Source organism: Suricata suricatta, chromosome 8, assembly GCF_006229205.1.
Source record: "Suricata suricatta isolate VVHF042 chromosome 8, meerkat_22Aug2017_6uvM2_HiC, whole genome shotgun sequence".
Classification (NCBI taxonomy): Eukaryota; Metazoa; Chordata; class Mammalia; order Carnivora; family Herpestidae; genus Suricata; species Suricata suricatta.
This window is the reverse complement of record NC_043707.1, coordinates 66,679,836-66,692,101: the sequence shown is the minus strand read 5'-3', so window position 1 is coordinate 66,692,101 and position 12,266 is coordinate 66,679,836. Positions and strand designations below refer to the sequence as shown.

Genomic DNA, 12,266 nt, shown 5'->3' with positions numbered 1-12,266 from the left:
CAGGTATTGAGTACCTACCCTGTGGCAAGCCTAGGGCGAGGCACATATAAACCATAGCCACATCACCAATTTGCTATAGCAAATTCAGAAGGAATCAGATAAGTGTACACACGTATCAACAAAGAGAAGTTAAACTTTAATGTGCACAATGTGGTATCTGGGCTCCAGGTAGGAATAAGGCTACTGCAGTGATCCTGGATCCTTGGCTCATAGCTAAACCCAGCTAGTCTTTCTATCTTCAACAGAAGCCAAGTCATACCTGCAATTTGCCTGTCTTCCTGCAAAGGATATAAAAATCCCAGATTCAGCCAAGGGACTCTATAGAGTTTGGGTAAAAAATGCCATCAATGTAAAGCACTATTGCAGGATGTCTTGGACTAGGACCTAGACAATACCAGATGACGGTGGGCAAGGAACCATACCCAGAAGTCAAAAGTATAGCCATTTCAACTAAGTTTTAGCATTCTAAATCAGGAGGGCACTCAGAGCAAAACACTATCAGAATATTTAAAAATGATAGGGCACCTGGGTAGCTCAGTTGGTTAGGCATCCGACTTCAGCTCAGGTCATGATCTTACAGCTCATGGGTTGGAGCCCCACATTGGGCTTTGTGCTGGCAGCTCGGAGCCTAGAGCCTGCTCCGGATTCTGTGTCTCCCTCTCTTTCTACCCTTCCCCCACTCACTCTGTCTGTCTCTCTCTCTCTCTCTCTCTCTCAAAAAGAAACAAACATTAAAAAAAAATGTGACCGGGGCACCTGGGTGGCTCAGTCAGTTAAGTGTCTGGCTTTGGCTCAGGTCATGATCTCATGGTTTGTGGGTTCGAGCCCTGCATTGGGCTCTGTGCTAACAGCTAGCTCAGAGCCTGGAGCCTGTTTCAGATTCTGTATCTCCCTCTCTCTCTGACCCTCCCCTGCTCACACTGTCTCTCTCTGTCTCTTAAAAATAAATAAATAAATAAATAAATAAATAAAAACATTAAAAATTTAAAAAAAAAATTTTTAATGTGACCAATAAACTTCTAAAAGCTAATTCATTAAAAAAAGATAGTTTTCAATCCTATTCTTAAGAGATTAAAAGAGCTATCCAGTTATCTGGACATTGATATTTTAGCATTTCAGACAAGGCCAAGAAGCTCAGAAAGGACTATTTCAATTACCCACCAGTCTGGCTGAGGTGCCCTGGCAGTCTGGAAAGGAAAGGACAGAGCACACATTGCAACGAAGTCAAAGCAACAGGTTTTCCAAACAGAGATCCAGATTCCTGCACCTTTAAGAACAGACCCTCATAAATGGATTGCTTCTGCTGGACACCATGCTTTAAATAAACAGACTCTTCTGGCCGACACACAACTTCCTGTAGGGTTCTGGTGGGTAAAGCTTGAAAACGCTGCCAAATCCAATGACCAGCAACTTTTGAGCTGACTTAGAAAACAAGCTACAAAGACTTGAGTCCAGAGTAAACAAAGGAAAAAGCCACATTAAACAGGGAACAAATTACTATACAGGCAGGGATATTTTAAGTGCTCACTGAGTGAAAAAACAAAATAAAAAAAACAAGTTATGAGATATTTAACAATATAGGGTAGAGTAAAATACCCTCTCTTAATTGGGGGAATCAAGGTTAATTAATTCCAGCCATATTAAGAATTGGCTGGGAATCCTCCCCTACATCATGAGGACAGATCATTCTTAATGGCCTAACTTCAAACCTGGCTCAGGTCACATGAGTTACCCCAGAGAGCTGCATGGAGCTGAAAATCACTTACGGCTTTTCGGCTTTTCGCTGAGGAAAAGGACTAACTAGTTTACTAGCAGATGACTACAGTCTGTAACACTACAGAAAAAAATGTAACAAAATCTCAGAAATGGACCGGGGAAAGACTGACACAGAGCTCTGGATACTTTAAACTGCAGGAGCATGAAATTTAATTAGGAAAAAGAAATCAAAGCCATAATACAAAATGGAGGGTGCCTCTTAGCTAGAATGGTTAAGAGAGGCCTGAGAACAAAACACCAAGTCCACAGATACGATGCAAATCCAATTAAGGTTCAGTGTGGAAAAGGGGAGTAGTCTCCGAAGACTTACAGTGATCCTTTAAATAACATCCTTGGCATCATTCAAGAACCCAATATGCACAAGCAAAAGAGGTCCAAGACTTGGTTTCTGCCTCTAAGGAGTCCACTCGCCGCTGGGTGTGCAAGATTAGTGTGATTCAGCAGCAAATACTACACGAAAATACACAATCCCATACTCTGAGGAGGTACAGACGGTGCTGGGGTGGGGGTGGGGAGAAGGGGACTCAGAGCAATTTTAGAAGACAGGGAGCGGGAGGAGGATAAAGAACCAAGGAAGAGTTTGCTGAAGAGTTAAGACTTACAAATGGACTTCTAACATGGCACAGAATGAGTGAGTTAAGAGGGCAGTTCAGGCGGAACTAGGAGAAAGGTGTGGGGCAATGGATTCCCCTGGAAGGTCAGGGATGAGTTTCAGGAACCTGCACTTAAGCATCTCTAAGGGATTCAGAAGCAGAGTTCACATACCACACATACTTGGAGAAACACAGATCCATGGTGGATCCACAGATCCACAGTCCAAACCTTCACTCATGCAGACTTTCCACTCTCATCTTCCACTTACAAGGCCCAGCCCCCCCCTTCCCCCACTGTCCCCACCATTGTCCCCATCCTCTATCCCAGTGGTTGGCAAGTTTTCCCTGCAAATGGTCAGATCATCAATCTTTCAGACTTTGTCACACTACTCAAGTCTGCCATTGTAGTAAGAAAGCAACCACAGTATGATAGATATATGAATAGGCATGGCTATGTTCCATATACACTGCTTTATTTACAAATAAAAAAACAACAACACTTTATTTAAAGAACAGATATCAAACTGGTGAATGGATAAGCAAAATACCGCAGAGCCATACAATGGAATACTGTTAGGGAATAAAAAGGAATGAAATAACCAATACATGCTACAACAAGGATGAATCTCAAATGCATTATGTTAAGTGAAAGAAGCCAGTCATAAAAATCACATATGCTATATGATTCCATCTATAAAAAATGCCCAAAGTAAAGAAATAAAGTAGACTTTATTTCTACTCCAAGGTGGTTGTCTAGGGCAAGGGTAGGACCACAGGCAATGGAGAATGACCACTAACAGGTACAAAGTTTCTTTTCGGGGAGCTGAAAAATAAACTTTATGATATGTAAATTATGTACATATAAAACAGGCAGCAGGCAGACTTTGGCCCAAAGGCCATAGTTTTGCACTCCTTGACCTGTACCCCAGCCACACACATGTACATGGAGGAATTTTTCCTCTACATGTGGTTTCTGCTTTTCCCTCTGTGTATACTGAGGCCTCTCTTCTCTTCTGTCCAGAAACTTCTACTTGACTTTCAAGCCCTTTATTAAATGCTCTCTTCTGGGAGTCGTTCCCATACTTGCAGAAAGAATTACCACTGCCTCTGTTGGGCTCCTGCAAAATTTTGTTAATTTTAAAACAAATAATGGTCATAGTATTTGTCACACTGCATTACAATTTATTTGCTCTAAATTCTCCATAAATGCTGAAGACATAAACATGAGTAAGAATGTAGCAGAAGTGGGGCACCTGGGTGGCTCAGCCAGTTGAATGTCCGACTTCAGCTCAGGTCATCACGGTCTTGTGGTTTGTGAGTTCGAGCCCCACATAGGCTTGCTGCTATCAGCATGAAACCCACTTCAGATCCTCTGTCTCCCTCTCTCTCTGCTCCTCCCCTCTTCATTCTCTCCCTCTCTCTCTCTCTCTCTCTCTCTCTCTCTCTCTCTCTCAAAAAAAAAATTAAAAAATTAAAATAAAAAAGGATGTAGCAGAATGTCTACCAAGGAGGCAGTAGGTTCTCAGTGAGTAACTCACTGAATGCGTCTGTAAATGAATGAATTATGAGGTGTTATGTAGAGAAAACTGGTTTTAAGAAATGGTTCACAAGATAGACTGAAACAATCAGTCCCAGGAAACTGGTTTAAAAAGCTGCAGGGTAGAGGGCACCTGGGTGGCTCAGTCAGCTGAGCTTCCAATGCGATTTCAGCTCAGATTATGATCCCAGGGTCCTGGAATCAATTTCTGAACTTGGGCTCCATGCCGAACATGGAGCCTGCCTAAGATTCTCTCAATCTCAATCTCTCTCTCTATCTCTCTCTCAAATTAAAAAAAAAAAAAGCTGCAGGGTAAGTGGAGAAGAACACAGAAATTCAAGAAAAGTTTCAGAGGAAATGTCAATAAAACTTGGTGACGGACCAATATAGGGCTTGAAAGGGATGGGCCATTCCAAGATGGTTCCAAGGACCCAAGACAGATGGGACAGCAACACTGTTGGGACAGGGCAGTTGGACTGATAAGCAGGACTGGGATAAGGACAATAATGGCTCACATTCCATTTCAGAGATGATAGAGAGCTAGCATTTGATTATTTACTATATGCCAGGCACACACGGCAGCCCTAAGTGCCATCCAGACATCTCTCAAGCCTCAGTGAACTCGCTAAGGAACTGCTACTATCATCTGCATTTTACAGATGAACAAATGGGGCTTAACTCCCCCAGAGCCACACGCTTGGGAAGTGAGTAACACCAGACAGAACCCTGGAATAACCACTTCCCCACAGCACGTCTCAGGTATCTGGGAGCTTGAGGTAAGACCTGGGAGGCAGGGTTCTTTAGAGACCTGACTGGAGCTCCACTGGAGAAGCCTGGAAGGAGTGTCGGGGGTCTTTCGCGTGGAGGTGACAACCCAAATCCAGAGAACAGACGAGTGACCCAGGGACATCAGACAGGGCGAAAAAGAGGCCAAATACCACACTCCAGTCAAGAACCCCTGAGAAGGAACAAAGAGCTGGGAAAGAAACAGAAAAACAGATGGTACGGTAGAAGGAGAACCAGGCTAAGGTAACATCCTAAAGGCCAGAGGGAGAGGCCAGAAAAGGGGCTGCAGAAAAAGGAGCTGTGGAGGAGTAACAGTGGGGAAAGATGCTGGGGTAGAAAGCGCCCGGCCAGAGGCATCAGGGCCCCTGGCTTCCAGTCCTGCACTGGCACCAACTTGTCTGACAGTGAACAAGTCATCACTTCACTCCCTGGCCCTGGTCTCCTCTGTTCGGTAGTGAAGTCTAGACTGTCCAGGACACCCCTCCACTCCCAGCATCCCTTGATGCTGGTCTGAAGGGCATCATCAGAAATCAGCTCAGGAGAACAGAAGTCAGGCCACAGAGAGGAAAGAAGGCAAAGGCTGGACAAACAGACATTCACTCGTTCAAGAAGTGGGAGAGGCAAGGATAAGAGAAGCAGAATAGCATGGAGAGATGATCAGCAGCACCAAGTTCACGCCTGGCCTCTTCAGTGTGGAAGAAAGAAAAGCAAAATAATTAAACATGCTAAGTTTCACAGAAATACTCAGAAAACAGAGTGGGGGAACCATCTAAAAGGGATATAAGAAACATTTCTGCAGAATTTGAGTATTTAAGTCAGAGATATTAGCAGTAAATTTCTTTTTATTCTCAAACAAAATGTCAAGATAGAAGATAAGCAATGAAAACAAGAAAGTACAAGTTGGAGATTTGGACACTCTGCACACACCAGCTGGGCATTTGCCCAATCAGCACATCTGGGTCTCAGATTTGTAGACTTGCCTCTTACTTTGGTCTACGGCTTGTTAAAATACTCTCCAAAAAAAGTCCTAAAAGCAAAAAGTCACATTTTCAGATGTGGAGGGGGCTCCTGCAAAAAAACATTTTCTAACAACATTTTTAGGAAATTACAATTTTTTTTAAAGTCAAGAGGAAATTGCCATGGCAACAACGGTATGGATCAGGGCTAGAATCCTAACCTACATAGAGATGAACACCACAATGGTTGGAAAACACTGCTGAACAAATGTTAGAGGGGGTCAAGGCAGTGCCTTCTCCAGACTGGGGAAGACGCAACCATGAGAGGCTTTTTCAATCTGTCACCTCCCAATCAACAGAGAATTTAAGCCAGCATTACCTCACGCTAAAATGGCAGAGACCAACCAGGCTCAGTCCCTCCAGTGGGGCAAGATGCAGTGCTTTCTGAGGGCAATTTCACAGCATCTGGACATTACTATGATAAATGACAGGGTTTACGCGTTGTGGCCAGCCAGCATCTTGGTAGGAATGTCGTAACTTTTTTGCTTAGTTTGTGTCCCAATTTGTTTGCTAAACCCTGATGTTTACTATTATCGCTATGATTTCTGCTTTCACTTTTTTCTACACTGCCAAAACCGGGTTTCTGGAGAGTTCTTATTTGAGAGTTGGCTGTAGTTTCTAATACAGCATCTTGCCCCAACATGTTAGAAACCATCCTTGACTAGCGTGGCCAGTTCTAAACTAGCCTGTGTTGTCCTCTGCTGAGCCAGCAACCAGGTCTAGTTGCCTTGCTTTCCCCAACCCTGCTCCTAGCCTAGCGCCTGCATACTGCCCAGCAGGCTGCCGTCACTTAAACCGTATGGAGTATCTCGGGGCACCCAGGTGGCTAGTCAGTTAAGCATCTGACTTCTCATGGTTCGTGGGCTCAAGCCCTGCATCTCTGCTGTCAGCACAGAGAAATGGTCAGTTCAGAGGTAATCTCACCTAACAGGCTGGAGTGGTTTCCAAAACAATCTCCACTTAAACAAACACCAGGCAGCGTTTATACATGGAAGGTATTTGTTTAGTAACTAAACTTCACCAATATACAGTGTCTGTGTGTGAGCGGTTTACTCTGACACTTGCTAAGCATATACTACATGTTAAGATCTCTGAAACATTAAGAGCCTTGAGTTTATTTGGATTTTTTTCTGCACAAACACAAAACGAGCCCTGGAAAGTCAGTCACGAATAACTGCAGAGGAAAAAATGTCCCAGGCAGAGAAGGAAGGCAGCTAGTGTGCCACTGTTCAGTGTTCATCTGATATTTTTGGCCTCGCATAGGTAGTCTCCAAAAAGCCAGTCTTGAAATTTTGTATCTCTTCTTTTGGCGGTGATGACTAAAGGTAAGACAAAGCCCATTCCCCTCACCCCTGGGCTGCTCTATCTATATTTTAATAACTGAGGGGGAAGATGGGGTGCACGGGTGGCTCAGTCAAGTATCTGACTTCAGCTCAGGTCATGATCTCATGGTTCATGGGTTTGGGCCCCATGTTGGGCTCTGTGCTCACAGTTCAGAGCCTGGAGCCTGCGTCAGATTCTGTGTCTTCCTCTCTCTCTGCCTCTCCCCTGATCATTCTGTCTCTGTCTCTCAAAAATAATTAAATGTTAAAAAAAATAATTAGGGGGAAGAGAAATGTTGTTCTCCTATTAATATTGTGGAAGCAGAGGAAAGACTATGTGTAGATAAGCAAAGCAGATGTCAAATCAGAGTCAAAGTCCACAGGCTAAAGCTCACCCATTTCATTCATGGCAGGAAGATCCTTTAATTTGTTCATTGTTCTTTATCACATGGTTCAAGCAAGTTTGGTCACAAGGAGTCACGGATTACAAGCAGAGGACAAGAAGGTGGGCTACTTTTGTGAAGGCAGCTGAAAGCTTTATGGGGAGACAGAGGGGAGGAAATAATCAACTATGAAGGACAGATGGGAGGCGGCATTTGGTGTGGTCATTAACAGCCATGCAGATTGCAAGAATTAGTAACATCTTATGTGATAATCTCAACAAGAGAGGAAAACAGACAGAAAGAGACCAACCTTAATACTGCCTCAAAGCCAAAAGAAGGGAATGAAAAGGGACTGGGGGCACTGGAATGAGCGGTCACAAGCCTATGCAGGAAACCCAAACCCCCAATAGGAGATCAGCTGGCTCACCTCACAGGTGGAGCCAAAGTGGTCAGCAGGTTTCAGAGCCAGGAACAAGGTAAGAGCTGAAGGTAGGAGGGAAGTGGGCAGGAAGATAGGGAAAGCTTGAGCTAGAAGAGTCCAACTGACCCAGCGTCGAGCGCCTCTCTAAACATCGCTCCTTTGCCTGGTGACAGTAAGGACCAGCAGAGACAACACAAGCACCAAGGAGTGGCTGGCCCCCAGCCGGCACTTCACCACCACCACCACCACCACTGCCTCGGTTGTCACTGTTACCGTAACTCGGTGGGTACAGGACCTCTTCAGAAGCAAGCAGAACAGTTAGCATTTCAGATAGATGTGCTTACTTCCTATTCTTTCTGCCAACTGTGGTCTTTCCTGCCCTCAAAGAAGAAGCAGGAGGGGCACCTGGGTGGCTCAGTCAGTTAAGCATCCGACTTTGGCTCAGGTCATGATGTCACAGTTCCTGAGTTCCAGCCCCGTGTCAGGCTCAGAGCCTGGAGCCTACTTCAGGTTCTGTGTCTCCCTCTCTCTCTGCCCCTCCCCTGCTCAAGCTCTGACTCTCTCTAAAAAATAAATAAATATTAAATTTTTTTAAAAAGCAGAAGGAACAACTTCAGGCCACAGTCCTCAAGAAGGTACAAAGTGAAAATGACTTGGAATCGTATGCATGATTAACCACACGTCCCATTTGGCCCCACCTGCCAAGATGCGTGGGTCCAAATGTCCTACTCAACCATACCAACCACAGTTCCCCGTGGCCAACAACTATGCTTTTCTTTTGCTTTGTCCTCATCCTGCATTTCTGCTTACACTCTTGAGATGTCTATTGTAAGCCCATCCCAAATCCTTTCTTTGGAATGAGGCAGAGATTAAGCAAATACATGAAAATATGAATGGTTCTGAACTTTCTGAGGGATAAACTTATTAAACCTGGTCCCTTTCCCATGACAGTGGAGCATTCCAGATCTTTCCTCTATACAGCCAGTTATTGGCACAGACATTAATGGTTATTACTTTAATGTCAAGTCAAATATATAAATTTAAACACCATGTCTTTTATAGACATAGGTGATGCTAACTAGGGTCTTATCCTCAGCAGCTTTTCATAGTAAACAGGCAATTAGGTAAGTCGGAAATAGAAAAGACACATCGCCACATAAAAGCAGGTCACAGTAAGAATTAGATGATAGGAAAAAAAATTGTTGCCATTCCAGCAACTAATGAAAGTATGTTACTGTAAACAAGCCTCTGGTGGTGCTATAACCCTTCAGAAATCAGGAAACACCCTGAGGGCCCGAACTCTGCCAGGGATGGAGGCATTTTACTTTGAAGTCAAAGAGCAAGAGCCCCTTTTCATAGGATGGAAATGATGACACCGGTGTCCACATATTTCTAAAGACAAAACTGATCTCTCCGGGCTGTTTACTGTCTTCTGCCCTTCTCTGTCGCCAGAGAGTCTTTTTCAAGTTTCCCGTTCACTTCCAGGCCTGTTGTTTCCAAAACCAATGATTACAAATGAGAGGTGTGGTCTCAGATAAAAAATACAATTATAGGTCTCTGCACTGTCCTAAGAAGAACCCAGCAGGAGGCCAATGGCAAAGCAGTGCATTGCTACAGAAGGCTTTGTATACATTATTGTAACAAGTGAGTTTCAGATACAAATTCTCTGCTGGCCTATGAAATTGTTTGTCTAACTTAACGTAACTGTTTCTCCAAATCTTGTCAACCTGAGGTTATTACTTCCATGTGTGGGGCTCTGTCACCTCCTCCACATAGGAATAGCAGTAGCCTCTCCTCAGCTGAAGAGCCTTAAGACGCCTGGGAGGTAGGAATTTAGCAAAATGTTAGAGAAGGGTTGATTCATAATGGATCTTAGTGCCCATCCTGCACCAATAACAAACCAGGGGAAAGAGGTGATTTAATCACTTAAGGGGGACCTGGTGAAAAACAACTACTTTGGTCATCAGAGTCAAGGTCAGTTATACCTTGGAGTGACTATATTTTGACAAGTATTTATCTTCACTATTCAGTAGAGATGTGCACAGAGGGTACCGCTGGTCCTCCCACTGTTACTCCAAAAACAGATCAGCTGTGATTTTTAGCACAGAACACATGATATCTATAAAAACTAAGTTATCCAGTGAGAACAACAGAGTTACGTGACTTCAGGTTGAGGGAGTAAGCAATCTTGGTTTAAAAAAGAAAGTGAATATAGTTCAGGTAAACTTTATAGGCTAATTACAGTATTACCAGGTTGAATGTACTGAGATAAAATTCACATAACCATACAATTCACCCATTTAAAATGCATTCCAACAGCTTTTAGTATATTCACATTTATCAGTGGTGTTTATTCATATGCAGTTGTGGAACCATCACCACAACTTAGTTTTGGAACATTTCTGTCCCTCCAAAAGAAACCCTGTACTCATGAGCGGTCAACCCCCATTTCTCTCTTGCCCTTCAGCCCTCAGCAACCACTAACTTACTTTCTGTTTCTCCAAATCTGCCTATTCGGGACATTTCATATGAATGGATTCATAAAATATGTGTCCGTCTTGTCTTCTTTCACTCAGCATCATGTCTCCAAGGTTCATCCACACGGCAGCACAGGTTAGCACTTCATTCCTTTTTTATTAGTGAGTTAACCCTTCATCGGGTGGATTGACCACAATTTATTTATCCATTCATCAGAAGATGGACATTCAGGTTGTTTCCACTCTTCAACTAATATGAATAACACTGCCATAACTATTTAAGGACAAGTTTTTGTGTGGGCACATGCTATCATTTCTTTTGGGCATATACTTAGAAAAGTGGAATTGCTGGATCATACAGTTCAAATGATCATAAAAACTACATGGCTGCACAGTCATATATGAAGAAGATGAGAGATTTAATATTTAGTATCTCTCCACCCCGTTAATCTCTTTTAATTCTCTCTTTTCATTCTCTTGTGCCCCAACCACTCTGAAGTTGTACTCTATACTCTCTCTTTTATGAAATACTCCAAGGGTCTACTATATGAGAGCAACTCAGTGTCAGATGGAATTTCCAAAGATCACATATCCCAACATCTTGTTTTCAAAAAGGACTGAACTGCAACCATCTAATTCTTAAAAAGTCCCCAAAGAAAGAAAGAATGCAGCAATTTCCCTCAGGTACCTCATCTCAAAAATATCTTCAAAAGACTAATCCCAAGTCATACTTATCCATATACGAATACTGAAGAAAGAAGAGTAATGTTTAGATTTTTAAACAAATTTTGGAGACTATCCCCCATAGGCCCCGTTTCTTTACTCCCTCACTGAACACACCATGTCCCTGGATGTCAGCTAGTTTCTTGTATCCTTAGTACTGCCATGAACATTTTAATCTAACATAGTAAATGTACGTGTGGAAGAAATCTGCTGTCAGTCCTGGAGGTATTTTTCTTTTGCTTCAATCATCTTATTGGAATCTATTTTAAGAGTCAACAACAGTACCGCACAATTTAACATCCAGAATTTCTGCTGTTGCTGCTTCTGTAATAGCTCAAACTTTCTTTTCTTTCTTAGTCCCTCTGAAAGAATTCATATAAAATGAGTAATTATTGCTGCTAAAGAATTGCTGGAGTCAGCAACGCTTCATAGGAACTGCATTTCCTCCTCCTCCTCTCCCTCCCACCACAAATCTCCCCCATAAGTTAAGAATTAAAGACACATTGCGAGGATAAAGAAATCTGACCTGAAATATGTGTTGCAGCAACAATGGCAAGCAACCAAGTGCATTAACAATAATTTCCAGTGTAGCTGAAAAGGTTAGATGGTTCGTCTTTGAAATGAGCCAACTCTGCACACTTTCATGAGATTAAAATCAGTTTGCTTTTCCTTCTGGACACCTCACCTCTCCTTTTCCTACTCCCCACAAAAGGCAGAGTGGTTGAGGCGCATAAACAAATGGTTCTGGAAATTAATTTCCTTGACCAGAAAACTCAAAGATAAATTCCATTCTGCATTAGTTTTCCTACACTTAGCTGTGATCAGGCTTTACTGTGGTTTCTCTCTCTCTGATAATACATGATTGATAACACTTCTGACACACAGAAGCTTAAATACAGAAAGAATGGCAACTGTGTGTTAGATTCGAGTATGACGACCATTACCCACAAACTAGGTCATTTCTGAGCCACAGGAAAGAGGAGGCCACTTTTCTTTTAAGGTGATGACCTTATGTAAGTGAGTTATCTTTGCACCTGTCACCTGTAAAAGCAGGATAATAATAGGACTTCATGGGCTAAGTGTATGAATGCTTCAAATAGTGCTGAGGACAGATGAAATAATGAGTCACTATAAGCTTGGCTAATCACCATCACCTAGACCAGCACTGTCTTTGAGAAGCTGCCTAGATGGCATAAGGAGCTATCCGCCCAGCTCTTTCCATTCAAGTACAA

The 12,266-nt window shown here is 43.0% G+C and overlaps 1 protein-coding gene across 1 annotated transcript in view; it reads right to left on the bottom strand.

Moving 5' to 3' along the window:
* Positions 1-12,266, bottom strand: part of TGFBR3 (transforming growth factor beta receptor 3) — a 200,119-nt gene that overhangs the window by 105,054 nt on the left and 82,799 nt on the right. The window lies entirely within an intron of this gene.